Genomic DNA, 18,580 nt, shown 5'->3' on the forward strand with positions numbered 1-18,580 from the left:
ACATGCCGCTAAAAAATTCAAAAATTTTCAGATATGCAGCGGAAGGGCATATGCAGATCCCGTTCATTACATGAACGTATTTTAAAATATTTATAGATAGATCAGGATTAAATTCTTATTAAATCATTTTAAAATCATGATTAAGAAGATCAGATCTTCACCTTGTGCGGGTAGATGGTCTCCGCAAATCTGATTCACGTGGTATTCGATGAGGGTTCAGTGGAAGCTGCACACGCGTCCGGCCTCTACAGGTATCCACACGAAGTATTGAGTCGATTGAAGCCTTTGGATCTCCCCGGGGTGCTAGCTCCCTTGCAGAGAAGGCTATGGATGGCTGAAGTCCTCTCCTTTGAATCAACCTTTGATTGCCTTGAGAGGAGGAAGAAGAAGGAAGTGCCAAGGAAGAAGAAACGAAGGCTCTTCGCAGCCTTTTACTTTCCCTTACGCTAGAACCAAAAGAAGAGAGGGAGGAGGCCACGCCTTGATCTTCTTTTTCCCTTGTTACTTGCGGCTGAAGAGAGGAAGAAGAGAGGGATATTTGCTGCCTTGAACCACCAGAAAAATAGCATGAATAGAGGGGCCAAAACCCCTCTCCTTTTAATGCCATAATAGATACCTACTTTTTAGGAGCTCATCATTATCATCTTATTTTCCAAGAGAGGAGGGGCGTAGCCCCTCCTTTTCATCTCACGCAAGCAAGGGAGGGGCGTAGGCCCCTCCCTCTTCTCCCTTCTATTCTCACACCCCACTTAATCACATTAAGTGGGGTGGGTTTAGCCACATTCATAGGGACTCAATCCTTTTCTAAAAGGGATTAGATGAACCCAATTCAATTCCTCCAAATCCTAATCCAATTAGGATTTAATCGAACCATGACTCTATTGAACTCTTCAATCCTAATCTAATTAGGAGTCATTTAATTAATTAGATTAAAATTAAAAATTAATTAGGACTTAAGAAAATCCTAATCTAATCAGGACTTGTTCAAATTTCAGCCCTAAGACAATTAGGACTTTAGAAATTCTATTTCAAGTAGGACTCTAATTTAATTTGAAATCCTAATCCAATTAGGACTCCATGAATCCTACTCCAAGTAGGACTCGTGATCAAGTCCAATTAATTAAATTAAATTGCAATCCGATTGCAATTATTCCTTCTTCTAACCACTAACTCTTAGTGGGTTTTTAATTTATCAATCTAATTGATCATATGTGATTCTTAATCACAATTCAACCATCGGATCGGTCAATACTTCTAATGTGTGTGACCCCATAGGTTCTATTCTGACTGGTAGTGAGATATATTACAATCTCTATCACAATATCATTAAAAACTCCTTTCAATGGGTTGAAATAATTCCAACTCAACTCACCAGGGATCATCGATCATCAATATGATCCCTGTGAGTCTCACCATCCACTAGTGACACCTAGCAGTATGTAGTGGCTACCCAGCAGAATAGAATGATGAACCTCTAGGTGCAATTATCGTATGATACAGTCCTTCTATCGTGGATCTGATAGTCCCTAGACTCTACCAAAAGTGCATGGGTCATGACAAGTAGAATAGGGCAAAAAGAGTATCGTTTCCACAAGGAGGCGATTCAAGTACCAATTTATAAATTTCCTATATTATTTAGATGACCCCAAATTGATGTGACTGACTGCAATTTCTTGACCTGAAAAATCAAATATGAAAGGTTCCTAGGGCTTAGATTTCATCAATTGAATTCCTTCAATGAATTTAAATCTAATTGTTAATATTCTGCTAATTACAATGACCGAATTCCTTTTTTTTTATGTGATATCCTCTTTCAAGGCATAACACCTATACCTATATTAATCCTATGTCTACTTTCGTGATCATAGAAATTAATATAAATTCATTATGATTTGTGAAATTCTTGATTGTAGGTCACAAGGGTGTGCATTTATTTCTAAACTACACCACCAATGCTTGATAAATTCACCAACTAATATTGAACTTCAACTTTCGTTACTTCATTCAACATCTTAAGCATGCAATTCATGGCCAGTAAATTGCAAGAATGAAAATCGAATTCATCAAATTGCAATTAACAAAAGATATTCAATACAACCATACTCAATTCATATCAAAAATTCAATGACTACGTCCTAGCCCTAGGATAAGAAAACTAGCAAATCATAACTAATAAATCAATCTAATTATTTCTCAAACATAGATTCGCATTCAACATTCTTAATAATAATTCAGCAAATAAAAAAATAAAAAAATATATATAAGAGAAAGGAAAAGAACTCTGTATTTGCAAAAATCCTTCGCTCCGTTCTTTCTCCCAGAATTTCAGCTTTTTCTTCCTCTCGGAATTTCTAGCTTTTCCTCCTCTTGGAATTTCAGATTCTCTGCAAATTTTTTTTTATCTGCTTGTCCTCCTCTTCGTATCTGCTGGGCCCCCTTCTCTTCTCGGATTTTTTTTTTTTTTTTGAATTTTAAAATAGATTTCCTCCCTATCTACTAGCTGAAATCCGAAATTCTAGGCTGATTTTTAGACTCGACTCCCATCTGGATTTAGAGCACCAAAATGATATAATTTGGAGTTGGACCCTTCATGAAAGTTTTAGATCTCATTCTCAACCTTCCAACGAACCTAGGTTTGTATTATTCTGACTTATATAACTCCAGATACAAGCTGAAAACCGAAATAGGATCTGCGCTGCAGTAAAATTCTGGACAGATTCGGACTTCTCCGTTTCGGCTAAATTTTGGACTTCAAAACGGCAGAACTTAGTTTCATGATATGCATAAAAATTTTAGGTCTACGTCTTATCTTTCTAGCAAGATAAACAATATATGAAACGGAGGTCTGTAGCTCCAGTTAAAACCCAAAAACCAAACAGTATTCTGCGTTGACTAGACCAGCCCAATTTCAACCGAATTCAATAATTAAACACCTGCAAAATACCAAGAATTTTCAAGAATTAAATAAATGTAAAAGACACCTAAATTCTAGACAAATGAGCTAAGAATATACAAAACACTCTAAAACAAAATAATTAAGACTAAGAAAATGTATGAAATAAATTTTCACATCAGGATCCCTACAGTGAAAACTCTTTCTCCACTTTATGTCTAGATTTATTCGACTTGAGTTCGATGATGGAAAACTCTTTCTCCACTTTATATTACTGCCCTGGCCAAGGTCTTAGAACTCAGTCTGATAAATCACATAGGATCACTCCTCTTCTATCAAGGTCGATAGATTTCATGTAAGTGCATACCCTACTCCTACAGTGAACCTACCACAGCCAATCTACACTACAAGGACCCATATGACTAGAGACCATGTATACGTGTAGTCAAACTACAATAAGCTCACTGTGAGTAGCCGAAGCACCACAGGTTAAAGGACCAGTCATACTACTGCAACATCAAGCAAGTCACTGACGAGTGGATAGACATCCAAGTGACTTATTATTTTGGTCATGCTCAGTACCCTTGTTCTCTAACAAGCACCTGCACTATCACTTCAGTGTCCCTACACTGTGGACTTGAGTCTCGTCCATCCATAAGGAAAGCGATCTGCGCACTGATCGGATTGATCACCATCCTCGTGATGATCCATTGACCAGGAGCATTTAGAAATTAATCACCAATGATACATGGCTCAAATTCTCAACTCTTGAGAATATGTATCATCATCTTATTAATTCCTTGGACGATTCATAGACACATAAACAATATGAATGAAAAGATGCCCATTTATTATTCAATAATAATAAAGTAAAGTACAAATTTATGTCCCAGAATTTATAATGTGTCCGCCAGATTGGCATCTAGGGCATACATCTAACAATGGCTTCGGAGGTGCACGGGCGCTTTGGAGGGGTCCTTCCCCCGGCTAGTTCTCAACTGAACTTCCTCCTCTGATGGTGTTGATGGTGTTGGCGATAGGCCTGTTGTCATTTGGATCTTCGGATAGTGCGGCATTTTCTGCCGGCCTCCTTTCATTGCGCCAGTTCCTCACAAACCGGTTGAGTACTCCGCGCCAGATGAGCGCCTCGATCTCATCCTGGAGCTAGAAGCATTCCTCCGTGTCGTGGCCATGGTTCTGGTGGAAGCGGCAATACTTCCTAGGATTGCGCCAAGCTCCTGTATCCCGCATCAGAGGTGGAGGTCGGAAGTAGTCTTGACTTTCTATCTCCATTAGGATCTCTGCCCGGGAAACATTGAGGGAAGTGTAGTTCTCGTACTTCCCCAAGGACATTCATGGCCGCGGTAAAGATTTCGGTCGAGGCGGGGACCTTGGTCGAAGCTGTCCTCGCTATCAAGGTGGACTCCTTAGCCAAGGTAGGTCCTTATCTCGGCGGGGAGACCGGCTTCTCGGGCGGCCGCGCTCCTCGCGGCATTTCTTTTGCTTCTTTGAGGCCTGCTCGGTCGCGCCCCGCCTGAAGGCGATGGCCTCTTCGGCCTTCGCATACTTCCGAGCTCGGGCCAACATCTCAGTGAAGTCGGCGGGGAAGCTCTTCTCAATGGAGAAGAGAAACCTGTAAGATCGAGCCCCAGTCTTTAGTGCCGACATGGCTATCGGCTGGTCGAGCTCGCGAACCTCCCAGGTTGCTGTGGTAAAACGGTCAAGGTAATCTTTGAGGGACTCTCCCTCCTTTTGTTTGATGTCAAGGAGGGAATCCGACGTTCATCGCTGACGTCGGCTGGCAGCAAGGTTGGTAGCGAACTGCCTATCGAGCTGCTCGAAAGTGGATACCGTACTCGGCTTTAGTCCAGAGAACCAGAGCCAAGCCGTTCCCCGAAGAGTTGCTAGGAAGGCCTTGCAGAGCACAGCTTCCGAGGACCCCTGCAATGCCATGAGGGCTCGATAGCTTTCCAAATAGTCGAGGGGGTCGGCAGCTCCATTGTAGGGCTCCACCTGGGGCATTTTGAACCTCGGTGGGATCGGCTCGTCCTCTATCTGGCGGAAAAAGGGGGACATAGTGGTGAACTCAAAGTCACCCTCGCGCTTTGCCTTCCCGCTGTGGAGCGCTTCAATCTGGCGCTCGAGCTCCTCGACCTTCCTATCGAGTTCCCCAGCCTGGGGGATTGCCACAGTAGTCTGCTCCGGCTCGTGTCGGTCCGGGGCTGACTCAGCTTCCGAGCGCTGCGGCCTTCTATCTACGCTCCTCCCTGGCAATTCTCTCCAGGGAGACGCTCGGGCTGAGTCTTGGTAACACCACCGCTCTTCATTGTTGGCCCTCGAGGAGCCATGGAGATTCTGGCCCTGGGGCGCCGGTTCGTTTGGAGGAAGCACTGGCTGGACTTGGGCCTGTGGAGGCGGCATAAGTGGGGCTTCCTCACGTTGCAGGCCTTGGACGACTGCGGCCAAGGCTTGAACCTGCTGCACCAGGATATTGAACTGTTCCGGCTGGACTTGGGGGACTGGATCAGCCGAAGGTGGTGAATTCTGGATAGAGTGTCCAGAACTTGGTGGGAGACGCCGGGAGGCATTGGAGGCTCTTTTGCTTCTCAACTTCATGGCCACAACTCGGGCCCTTCTCTAGCGCCAACTGTTGCTGCAATTTGGACCCGGGGGCGACCAGCGGCTGAGAAAGAGGAGCTCCAACGTGAGATGACGGGTGGTGGTCCGTCGGCGGGCGGCATCCTCTAGGAGACCTACAAAAAGCTGGTGGCCGGGGTTTCCGGCGTCGGCCCTCCAATGCTTAAGTCAGAGGGGGCTAATGTGTGGAGGGAGAGAAAGTATCTTTTAGAGTTTCGGAGTCCAGCCCCTTCTAAGAGGGAGGGGTTTTTCTTTTATAGAGGAATACAGAATTACCTACGATGTGATGGGGCGAACGGGTTACCATCAGATTGAGCATGATCGTGTGAATTAATGCACGATCGTGTGAGATCAGGCCGGAGCCAGTGAGTCGTCGTGGCTGATCAGACGTGGCTGAGCGGGCGAACTGCTTGCCGTGGAGGGCTTGAGATCCGTAGATAACATGCGCATTGATTGTTGAGTGAGCCGGAGATCAGCGGAGGCCGTGCGTATTGATTGTTGAGTGAGCTGGAGATCTGCGGAGGCCATGCGCTTTAATTGTTGCAGGGTATGGTCCCCGGTCGAGCTGCAGAAGGATGTGACCATAGTGGGTGGATAGTGAGGTCGGGCTTCCGAGGTCAAGGATGCTGAGGTCGGGCGCCCGAGTCGAGTGTCTCGGAGTCGAGCGCCTGGCCGGGGGCCAGGTCGGGAGCCCTGAGATTGGGCCTCCGGTGGGGCATCTTGAAGTCGGACGCCTGGCCAGGGGCTAGGTCGGGAGCCCTGAGGTCGGGCCTCTGGTGGGGCGTCTTGAAGTCGGACGCTTCCAGCTCGGGCGCCTCCAGGTCACGCGCCTCCAGATCGGGCGCCTCCAGATCGCGTGCCGGTGATGCATTCATGCATTTTGGGGTAATCCGTTTTTCCCCCAACAAAACCATATTTGAGATGCCTGGAATCGAAGCAGTGCACATTTGATACCATCCCATGCAGCTACTAGTTCTGCAAAAGGAACAGAGGAAGATAGTAGGGTCCGACCAGCAGCCCATAGTAGGTCGGGCAGGGTGGTCTCTCCCGGGGAAACCTGCAGCAGCTCGACATCCCTGTAACAGATCCATCAAAATCTACTTTCAATACACCGAGGGAAGGGGGCAGCCGGCAAACTAACTTCATGGCTGAATGGCCGAATGGCCAATTATAAGGACTCGCCCAGTTCCTTGTGTCTTGAAATGCCCCTTCTCATGAAGCAGGGAAGAATCCATGACCAGATGACGATGGTTGCTGCCAGAAACTTTGTGCATGAGGACCAGGGCATTGATCACAGGACAGCATGTCCTCACCAATAATGCCCCGTCTATGTGGAAGCTCTTTGCATGGGAGTTTTGACCATATAAGTTTCCAGCAAAACATTTTAATTCTCATACAAGTAGCTTCCAAATCCAAGTGGAGGAGGCAGATGTACCTGTTTGAGAAGAAGGATCAAGTACTTTTTGTGGGGATGTAAGGAAGCATGTTTGAGCCCCAAGTTATTTGATCAACCCATAATCCTGCAGCTATTGGAATAGTGCTGATTTGGATGATCATTTCAGCTGAAAAAGCAGTATTTAACCTGTCCTGGTTCCACTTTCGATCTGTTGTGTTATGAACTCAGCCACCCGGGTGTTCATAAGATCCAACTTCATGTTGAGATATGGAGGCCTAGCACATAATAACACATTGGAACACCATAAGTCCTCATAAATTTGAATTGAATTTGAGGAGCAGAGGCTACTATTTTCCTCCAAATGATCGAGCTTCGATGTGGTCGTTTACGTTTATGCTACTGACCATGAAACGAGTATTTTGCAGCTGCTGCCTGTGCCCGCATGGAGTGTGGATTAAGTACCAATTGAGCAGCTAATTTACACGTAAGTGCTTGCTGCCTAATAAAGATTGATTGAAGGCCCAGACCACTGTTTGTTTTAGGAGAGCGCACAATGTCACATGAAATAAGGTGTAATGCTCAATTATTTGAAGAGTGAACCCTTAGGAAGACTCCAAATTCCTTCTCTAGTTGATGAAGTATTGATGTAGGAACATATGCAGCAGACATAGGACATAAAGGCAATGAAGATAATACTGAGCGAAGCAAGGATGCTATACCCACAAAGGATAGAGCCTTCTTTTGCTATCCTTCTATTCTCCTTTCAACTTTATCCGTAAGAGTATTAGTCTTGGGTTGAGAGTTTGGTACGAGACAATAGAACACCCAGATATTTCCATACTGCTTCTTTGATTGGAATTTGGAATATGTACGTACCCAATTTGAGATTTCAGTGATGCAGGGGTGAGCGGTCTACTCTTGATGTAGGACTTAGTTATATTGATGGCCTGACCCAATAGATTGCATTACAGATTAAGCAGCATCTTTAGACATATAGAGTCCCTTGTAGTAGCTCACGCTACCAGAAGGTAATCGTTTGCAAAGAATATTTGTGATATAGAAGGTCATACCCTGCTTGGTCCCTCAGGGTGCTTGATTGCATAGTAGATTGCAACAATCTAGATAAAATTTCAGAGCATATAATAAATAAGGTGATAATGGACATCCTTGTCTTGGTCACATTGATGGGTTGAACCATGGGGTAGGGGTGCCATTAACTAATAATGCAAATCAAGGTTTAAGCACACAAGCCAATAGCCATTTTATGAATCGAGGATGAAAACTGTAGTGGGTTGATACCTGCTTTAGAAATTGCCAATTAACCCGATCATATGCCTTTTCCATATCAACTTTAATTGTCACGCGACTTCTAGTTCTAGGTGTTTTTGTTAATGAGTGCAAGATTTCTTGAGCTAGCATTATGTTTTCAGTTATATTATGACCAGGAATAAAGGCTCCTTGAGTGGTGGATATCAAGGAATGCGTTTGAGCCGGTTGACCATTTTTTTTATCCACTAATTTATAAATTGTATTGCATAGTCTAATTGGTTTATAATTTTGGACCTAAGTAAGGTTTTGTATTTTTGACATTAATGTGATATGGGTGTCCTTCCATGAGTGAGGCATAGATTCATACCTCAAGAAATCTTTAACTGCTGTACATACATCTATACTAGAATTCTTAGAAGAACAACTGGGGAACTCCATCTGATCATCGTGCTTTTTCTAGTTGCATGCACTTCAATGCCTCCTCATTTTCCTCAGTGACCTTCGCAAGTAGCTGATTGTTCTGTTGTGGTGTGACCTGGGTAGTAGGTGGCGGTAGCCATGTACATGGATGATGTGGTTGTTGTTGCCATTTTTATTGAAAATGATTAATAGCAGATCTCTAATAACTCTTCTTTTTTCTTCTAGGCACCCTTGAGAACTGTGTAGCACAGTAATCCCTTAGACATCCTTCTTAAAATTTCACTATAATCTATCTCAAGTTTACTGCTCAATTATTTTGTTGAGTTTACAATTAAACCTAGTTGAGTTTCACTAGAAACTAACCAAAACCAACCTAACTATAGCCTTTTCTAACCTTTACAATCCAATTTTAGGTTTGGATAAACCTATCCCCTAAGTTCCAAGCCTTTGAAACTTGTCCCACACAAAAATAGTAAATAAAATCAACGAAGCAATAAAATAACAAATCTCCTTAATAAGCAAAGTAAAAGTTGTTGAAGCATGAAATGAATGTTGTGGAGGCTCTTCTTTAATGCTTAGAAGCTTTACTTGAATGCTCTCTTGAATATCACCCAATATCACTTCTTCTTACTCTCCAATTTATTTGGAATGCATTTGTATCTCAAAAAGTTGCTGGAGAGCAGTTTCTAGCCATTGGAGGGGTGAAAGGGCTATTAGAGATGTGTACATTCCGTTCTGCACTTGCAAAAAGACTAGCCGTTGGAGCTATCAGGTGTAGAGGGGTCAGCTCCTTGTCTTCTGGTGTTGACTCCTGCACGGCTAGGATTGACTCTTGAGGGTCTAGGGTAAACTCCTAAACAAGGCATTTTTACTATATTCTAAAATTCTTTTATAGCCATTCTGGGGTTAGCTCCTCTTGGGATTGACTCATGATCGGCAGGGGTTGGCTCTTGTGTTGCTGGAGTCGACTCTTGGAATGCCCATTTTTCACCTTCCTCTATTTGACCTTGTGATAGTTTTGAGGTCGACTTTTAGAAATGGGCTAGCCCTCTCTAGCATTCGGGGGTTGACTCTTAAATGTTGGGGGCTAGCCCTCTCTATTAGTCCTAAGTTGGGCTCCTGTATAACTAGGGTCGACTCCTCTACTCCAGAACTTCATCAAACCTTATAAAATCTTCTCCAACTTAGGCAGTTTGGTTCATTTGCTACTCCAATCAATCAAGTCATTTAGGAATCATTTTTTTGACTTTCTGCATACAACTTTAGATACTCCAAGACAATAAATGTTGATCCTAAAGGGTTAATTTTGATGATACGAAATAGTTGAATCAAAAGTTGATTAATCAATTGCTTTGAGTTTAATTAATTAATTTCAGAAAGCAAGAAGAAAGCCTTTAGCTACTCTTGAACGAAGATCATCCATATGAAGCTCTACATCAAGAAACTGAACTCCAAAAGGCTATAAAACCAATTCTTGGAAGGTCACATACAAGATAGAAAAATTTTATCCGGAGCTATTTCAAGAGTTGACCCTAAGTTTGCAACAAGTCAACTCCAACACACTATCGCTGATTGATACGCCTTCTCGAGCCGACTCCAGCTGATCGTGAGTTGACCCCAGAATGGTCTCAGAGGATAGACAAGTCGACCCATGAAGTACTTGAGTAGACTCCAGCTTAGCAAGCATAGATTGCAGACAAAAGTGAATCGACCGCAGAATGACCACAAAGAAAAGATAAAGAGCTGAAAAAATTATCGCGTTGGCGAGTCGACCCATGAATTTCATGAGCCGACTCGAATCAAACTAGAGTCAACCCCAGAATGGCCATAGTGTTTGTATTGCCCCTTTTCTTCAATTAAGACATCATGCCATAGTGTTTGTGTTGTCCCTTTTCTTCAATTAAGACATCATGCCAATTGCGTAAACTTGCCACTTCAAGATGTAGTGCAAACAATGCCCACCATATTCTATTATCTAATGGTCAAGAAGGTGATGGGATGTACCTATCACCACATCTTATTCTTAGATTCTAATTCGGTCAAAACATTAGCTACATAATTCATCCTATCGGCCTGATTAGGTCGAATCTTATGGCCGAACCATCTTAGTCATGCCACTATCTTAATTTGTATTTTTTGAATTAACTTTGTACTTTTTGATACTTGCAGATTGTAGTCAAATCAATCCAAATAGACATAAATTAGTAGAGCGGGTTAATTAACTCTTTACATCGTACTCAACCTCACTTTACATTAGTTCAATTTCAACCACAATGTTTTTGACAAAATGGCCGAATCTTTGCCCAGTATTTATTTCTTCAAGTCAAATCATTTTCGAACGGACTATTAATTAGCACCTCAAATCAGATAGAAATATGTTGAAGCATATCGGTCATATCTCCATTAGGGATGCAAATGGGTCGGGTCGGATCAGGTCAGGTTCGAGTCGGATCCAGATCGGATCCGGGTCCGAATCGGATTGGGTTCGGGTCCGAGTCGGATCCACTTTTTTTGCACTTTTGGAGAAGAATTTGGGCAAATCTAATTTGGTCATATCATAATTATGAGGTGCTGGGCGACCCATGACTTGAAAGACTTGCAATTGACCTCCAGTCAGAACGGATGGCTCGTGACGGGCTAACTAAGTCGGTCTACAAGCCAAATTTCATACCACACTATTTTTTATCCATATGACTGATTGGACGGAACTTGGTGTCTCCCAGCTCCCCTCTCACGAGGGCAAAAAAAATCCCAGACCTTCTTCCAAAATCCAATTCCATCACAGAAAACTGGCACATGACCCATATTCAGTTCAGCGTCCCCTCACTTTCTCCCTTCAAAAGTTAAAGGAAACAAAAACCAAAAAACAGAAGGAAAAAAAAAAACCAGCTACCGAGACACCAGAGGTATCAACAGTGCAATAGATCGAGAGAGAATCCTGACGGGCCGAGGTTCCATTGGATTCTATGAACCTATGCCTGTTGCTATCCTTCCTACTCCCCTTAGAGCTTTTCCCCTTTCTCTTTCTCTCTTCGGATCCATTCGGGTCGGATCGGCTCCGTTCGGTAAACCCAGACCCGACCCAGAAAATGATTCGGGTCCAATTTTCGGACCCGACCCAGACCCACGAGTCCTCAAATTCGGATCGGGTCGGGTCTACGCGGACCAGATCGGATCGGATCACGGGTTGACCCGACCCATTTGCAGCCTTAATCTCCATCAGCTCGATTTACGTTAAAACTGCAGCGGAATCAAAAGTTACTGATACCATTTGATTCTAAACTAGATAAGTCTCTTTTTTTTTTTTGGTCAAAGCGGTATTTCATTTCAAGTACCTCTAACGTGAATACAACCTGACATATCAAAGAAAACTAAACAAAATAGGGAGTGTGGGATGCACTCTAAGCTAGTCCAGAGAAACTCTCTAGAGTGCCGGGCAATATAGGAGGCGACCCAGTCTGCTGCACTGTTCGCCTCCCAATATACATGAGATATCTAACAGAAGGTCAGCTCCCGCACCAATCTACGTGTATCCCGTATCGGGGGATGGCCATCCCCATATGTATCGACACCTCGTATCCAATCAATCACCGTGGAAGAGTTACCCTCGAGGCAGAGACAATCGGCCCCCAACACTCGTCTCACATACAAAATGCCCTCCCAGGTTGCGCGCACCTCCGCTCCCACGACAGTCGTATGCGGTGTACTCTGTCCTCTAGCAGCCACAAGACTGCTTACATGATCCCTAATCACAAAGCCCATGCCCCCAGAGGCGCCATCCTCTGCCATGCCACCATCGAAATTCACCTTAAGATAACCAGGGAATGGGGGTACCCAAGAAAAGTAGCTAAACCTGGACGCTGAAACAGCAATACAGGTACCCCAGATATCCCTGGCCCTCTCGGGTGGATTCGATGAGGCCATCATAGATACCTCCGCCGCCTGCCGTAGGGCTCTCTCAATCACAACTCGAGGGAACGATCGCCCGCCCTCGAACATGCGATCGTTCCTATCCAGCCAAATATGATGGCTAAGTAAGCCACTATAGTACCTGTCTCAGCAGAACTCGGCCTCCGAGTAGACTCACGCAGGTACCGAAGCATATCCTCCAGCATCTCCTACAGCAGAGGGAGCAGCGCAGATGCACGTCTCTAATGCTGCACAGCAATAGGGCATCGAAGCAGTACATGGCTAATAATCTCCTCAACATCCAGGCACCTCTCGCAAAGTAGATCCAACCTCATCCTCCGCCTAGCCAACACACTCCTGGTCGGAAGGCCGCCCCAGGCCACCTTCCAAAGAAAGAGCGCCACCTTGGGATGCACTCTCATCCTCCATATCCAACCACCGTCAATCCGCCTATCGGGCTCCCTATTGGCCCAAGCGTGAATATCTCTGGCCCGTACCCTCGTCAACCATACCAATCTATCTGGCTCCTCCTAGGTCTGTATCGATAAAGCCAAAATTCTCTCCATCAACTGCTCCTCAAAGGCCTCCCGTATCATATTTACATCCTATCTCTTTTTTTTGGGATAAGCAAGTCACAGATCCTGTGCCCGACTATCTGCCCGAAGTGATTTGCGATCTACGTGTCTTTGTTCTTTTGTCTTTTCCACTGTGCTCATTTAATGCACATTACTACATGTCAAAACCTCTTTGGACGTCTCTAAGTGGATGTGACAGGCAAGCATGATAAATATGGCCCGAAGTGATTTGCGATCTACGTGTCCTTTCTCTATATAGCTTAATTGCTCGCAATTATTTTTATAAAGCTGGTCCATTTTTGTCCGATAACCTATGGAACTCTAACTAGTCCTCGTCTTTCTAGCCCTCTAGGGCCCCTACTTCCTTTGTTGCATCACCTGAAGCCCGAACCTTCATCTTCCAGATCCATAATTGAGAGAGAGAAGAGAGGAGAGAGAAAAGAGAGATTAGAAAAATCTTGGGTTATTGCATTAGTCAGCCCTTAGGTAATAATTCCAAATCCTTCAGGCCAAATGATGCTAGGTCCTATCTTCAAGTTTGGGGTCTCTTCCTATTTTCCTTCAATTTTTCCTTTTTATTATGAGAAAACTTTTCATGAATGGTCCCATTTTAAGACTTCAATCTAGGATGGCCATGATCCCTATCGTCCTTGGCGTTCCATCTTATTTTTGTGGGACCGCCGGGTCGACTGTGTTGGGAGAATAATGGTTTTTTAAATATCATCTATTTTTCCAAAATCCCCCTTGTAAACAAACATTCTCTTTTGTCGGCCGCCATGTGCTTTCGGCCTGTGCCAACCAACACACTACATCTCAACCATGGCATATCCTCTCCCAAGTAGTTTGATTTAGGTATTCTTTTCGACCTTCGGCTAATAGGTGAGAAATTTTTGGCTACCATGCAAGTTGATGTTCCTCTTGACAATTTTGGCCTTTCTTTAGGAAAGTCTGCTAGCTACACCACATATATAGATTCTTACGAAAATTGCACTGGCCTTGTTTTTCACCACAAACTTGTAGCTTTTTTATTTGATGTGGGTTTATAAAAACCTTCCCGTTACAAATCAATTACAGTAGTAAAAGCTCATCTTTAGGCTTGCCACTGCAGTCTGCAGGGGCTGAGGATTGGCCTATAGCTCTTTCTCCTTTTGTTTTAGGTGCTTTGTATAGGGGCCTCAAAGAATTTTGTTCTGGTTCCACCAGCTGTGGAGGTCCTCTATGGGTACTTCAAATCTGGTTGTATGCTTATTTTTCTGAGTTTTGGCTAGCAAAACTTTGTTCCTACTCTTTCTGCCCTCTAGTTGGATTGGAAGGCCCTTTCTTATCTGTCTTCGAATATGTTCGTTGACTCTATGAAGGTTCAACATGACAAACCAATGCTTTTTATTTTCCTTTTCTTCATACTCCTCGGCCATCATGGCTTAACTTTCCTAGTGCAGTTATGACTTCGGAGGAAACCGAGGAGATAGAGGCTCTTGGAAATTATTTCTAGTTCCTCGTGATTTATATGTTAACTCTATCATTGAGTTTTTAGGGAACCACATATGTTCAGTGGAACACTATTCTCCTGGCCTTTCCGCTCATCATTTTGGTTTAGCTCAACCTATCTCTTGCCCTTCTTGTATTCTCTCTCTAATCTTTTCAGTTGGTCATTGATGACCGACCCCGATCTGTTGGCCTCGGAGAATTATATCCATGGTCGGTCCAAAACCGATTTTCAGTTTATCCCTTTTGATCCAAAACCAACGTAGCTTGATGAATTCCTTTCTTGGTGGGAGGTCATTTAGTCAAAATTAGATATTAGTGAGCAATGGCCATTATAGCATGAATCGACCAAGGTTGAAAAGATACTTCGTCGACTCCACAGCCTAAAGCCTTGCTTTGTTTATAGGGTGCAAGTGATGCAACGGAGGCTTTGCCGACTGATAAAGGTAGCTTCAAAAAACTTTGTAAATTCATTAAGAGAAACAAAAAGTTTTACAGAGTCAAATATGCTAGGTAAATATGATACATCAATGAGCTGTGTAAAAGAATGGCCGAAGACCAAATGCTTGAAGATTTTAAAAATAAGTTCAAGCTTTGATTTGGTAATATAGTTAGAAATCTGCTAGGTCAATTTTTAGATTGGTCAACTTGTTATAGATAGTTAGAGACCTACTAGGTCAATTTAGTAGCCCCTGTTGAATCTACTGTGGCTGGCGAGGTTACATGGACTGCACCCTTCCGTTCAGATATAGAATGGAGAGCCTTTCAAAAGGCCATTTCTATAGACCCAGATTTTAAGGGTGAGTCCATTATAGTTTGTGCTCTGTTGTCTGGTTCACTAAATTACATTTCTTTTCTCATAACCAGAATTTTTGGAGCTGTCAGTGAAACAGCCGAAAGCCGAAACCAAGCCACCTGCCCCTAAGAAAAAGACGGTATTGGCCAAGCATGCCTATCCAGCCTCCTTAACCGGATAGCGGCTTTGGAGTAGGAAGGCCCACACCATTGACACTAAAAGTGGACCTTCTCCAAAAAGAAACACAGATAGTCACCCAGGAGGAGGAAGAAGAAATCCCTCCAGCCACGGAGGTCAGCCTCTTGGTCGAAGGTCTTCTAGTGCAGCCACCTCAGGAACCTATGTCCGATTCCGTTAGCTGCTTCTTCCTATTCCAACTCATCAGATGACCTGTCCTCATCCAAACTATCAATTGAAGCTTTTGAAGCTCACCGACAACTCTGGAGCCTCATGGGACTTCACCTGGATGATCTTGTGAATTCTTCCAAATTATCTGAGGCTCTGTCAAGCGATTGAGGTTCTGCACTAGGATTCCGATTCTTTTATCGGTTGGGCTATAGATGATGGCGGACCACGGAGAAGAGAGAGAAAGAAGAAGGGAAGGAGAAGGAAGAAGAAGTTATAGAGACGTAGAAGAGGAGAAGGAAGAAGAAAAAGAAGAAGTAGAAAGGAGGCTAGGGTTTTTTTATTCAATCATTCAATTCTCCTAATTTATGAGCGGAGTGGCCCTTATATAGGCCTTACATCACGAATTGACCAAGTCAAATAATTAACAACTAACCAAATTTGGATCCTTCAATTAATTGACTAAGTCAATTTTAAACCTTACTAACATTAAACCATTAAACCAATTTGATCACATCCAAAATTGGACATTTATAATTAGGTCTTATATTGATCAATTGATCTAATCATTTGACTTAACAACCAAATCGACTCCAAAATAACAGAAACACAAACAAATCGACTCAAACAAAGCAACTAATAAGGCAATAAAAGAAACATGACGCAGACTCGAAGGGATCCAATCCAGGATCAGACTCAATCCGGTGGCTCAAAATCATCTTCTAGCTATAATGATGTCAATTCCTTGCGCGAACGCGAGCGAGCTACTCTAATGGCTCGATCGTTTGAACGAATGGCTCTGATGTCCCCATCAATAAACCTACCCGACATCAAGAAAATTCTCTCTCCTAACCGACACCAACCAGATTTAAGTCGATGCAGTCACATCATAGAAAGTAGAGCTGGAGTAGAAAATGATCCTGTTGGATGAAGAATTATAGTCAATGCATGATGAATTCGCTAACTTGATGTCTCAATTGCCACAAAGGAGGAATTAACTGGGCTAAAATCAAAATCTTGGAGGAACGTCGCTCTGATCAGGATTGTCTTCATGGTTCGAAGATGAAGATTTTGGAAAAATGACATCAACATTTGGACCGATGTAATACAGGACTCCTCGAGCTGATGAAGAGAGTGGACGAAATGGAAGTAACTCGACTTCGAATCCTAGAGATATGGGACCATATCCAATCCATTCTCAAGGATCTTTAACTTTTCCTTTCTTATAGTTAGCATGCAAATCTTCCGGCCTGTCACCGTTTGGCCAAAAAACTCTCTCGTCTTGTCAACTTTGTCATGTATCGACCTGATGGCCATTTACCATATTATCTTTTAATGAATTTCTCTATTTTGCATTTTCCATATGATTGGGTAATATTTCTTCAATATTTTCCATTGATTGATTGGCTGTGGACTTCTCTGTCTATGTTCCTTTGTTTGTACACAACTTCAAGCTATCCTTGACGGATAACATGAGGTCCCTCCCAATTGGGAGACCATTTCCCAACTCGGCTCCTTCAAGCCGATAAGAGTATGGTTTTTTAGACTAAGTCTCCTACCTCAAAGATCTTAGGCTGTACTTTCTTATTGTATATTTTAGCTAATTTTAGTTTATTTTATATTTGTACATTTTCTCATCCAATTCTTCTAGTTAGGTCATCATTGATTGTGTATAATCCTGTGTTCACAAGAAGTCTTGATGTGCTACTTGCCTTAATCGTACCATTGACTTCATCGGCACAACGGCATCATGACCATATGTCAAAGTATGGTGTATTCCCTGTTGATATTCTTCGTGCAACACCCTTGGTTTTTCACCAGTAAACTTTCCTATATTGTTAACCAAAATCTTATTGTTCGATTCGACCTGACCATTTCTTTAAGCATAACATGGAGTTGCATGAGTAATATAAAATCTAGTTTCTTCCGGCTATTACCTCTGGTACCAAAAAAAGGGACTTTTGACCTGCTGTTATAGGCTTTGGTAGGCCGAACCCTTAGATCGTATATGTTAGCCTAGATGCACAAATATAATTGATAAAACAATAATTAAATGTTTCAAATATTCAAAAATAGAAAATAAGAAGAATAAACTAGCAAATAATTAACTTGATAATAGAATAATAAAATGAAAAAATGAAAGAAGATGGCCTGTGGATCGAAGCACGCTGACGCATTGTTCCAGAAAAATTTATGCCCCCACGCATAGGTCCACTGACACAGATCTCCTAGAGATATGACGATCCCGTACAGAACCATGTCTTCTCCATCAGTGCGCCTCCAGGAAAGAAAGAAGAGCACGTTCATGCTTGCAGATGACTCAAAAGAAACTCAGAAAAATAATTGAAATTATGAGGAAAAAAAAATTTCTTTATTCTTTTCTCCCTAATGATCCCTAGAGCCCTTTATATAGGTTCAGACGCATCAAAAGAAGTAGACTCTCCTTCCGCGGATTGATAACATGTCTTCTTGTGCTCCTTTGATCTTGCGGTTTGTTGTATTTTGGCCGCCCATGATTCCTTCCTTCTTTGGAAGGCCTTTCCATACTTGCTCTTGCGCGTGGATGCATGACACTTGTCATGGCCTGCTTTCTTTGGGATCTTTTTATGTTTGCTCCCTTGCTTGTACGCGGATGCTTGCCACTTGGCCGTTGACTAAGTCAAATATTTGGTTGGTCGTCGCTTTCAAATTTTAAAATATTTAATTTAATTCAACAATTCCCACATAAATTAAATATTTAAAATATTTAAAATCAAAATAAATTTAAAAATCAAAATAAAGGGCTGAGTATCTTATATTATGTGATAAGTGTAGGTACCTTTCGGTTTAAATCTTCACTTAGTGACAATTGATTA

Source organism: Phoenix dactylifera, chromosome 6, assembly GCF_051530095.1.
Source record: "Phoenix dactylifera cultivar Ajwa chromosome 6, Ajwa_hap1_PhDact_Kaust_v1.1, whole genome shotgun sequence".
In the NCBI taxonomy this organism is placed as follows: Eukaryota; Viridiplantae; Streptophyta; class Magnoliopsida; order Arecales; family Arecaceae; genus Phoenix; species Phoenix dactylifera.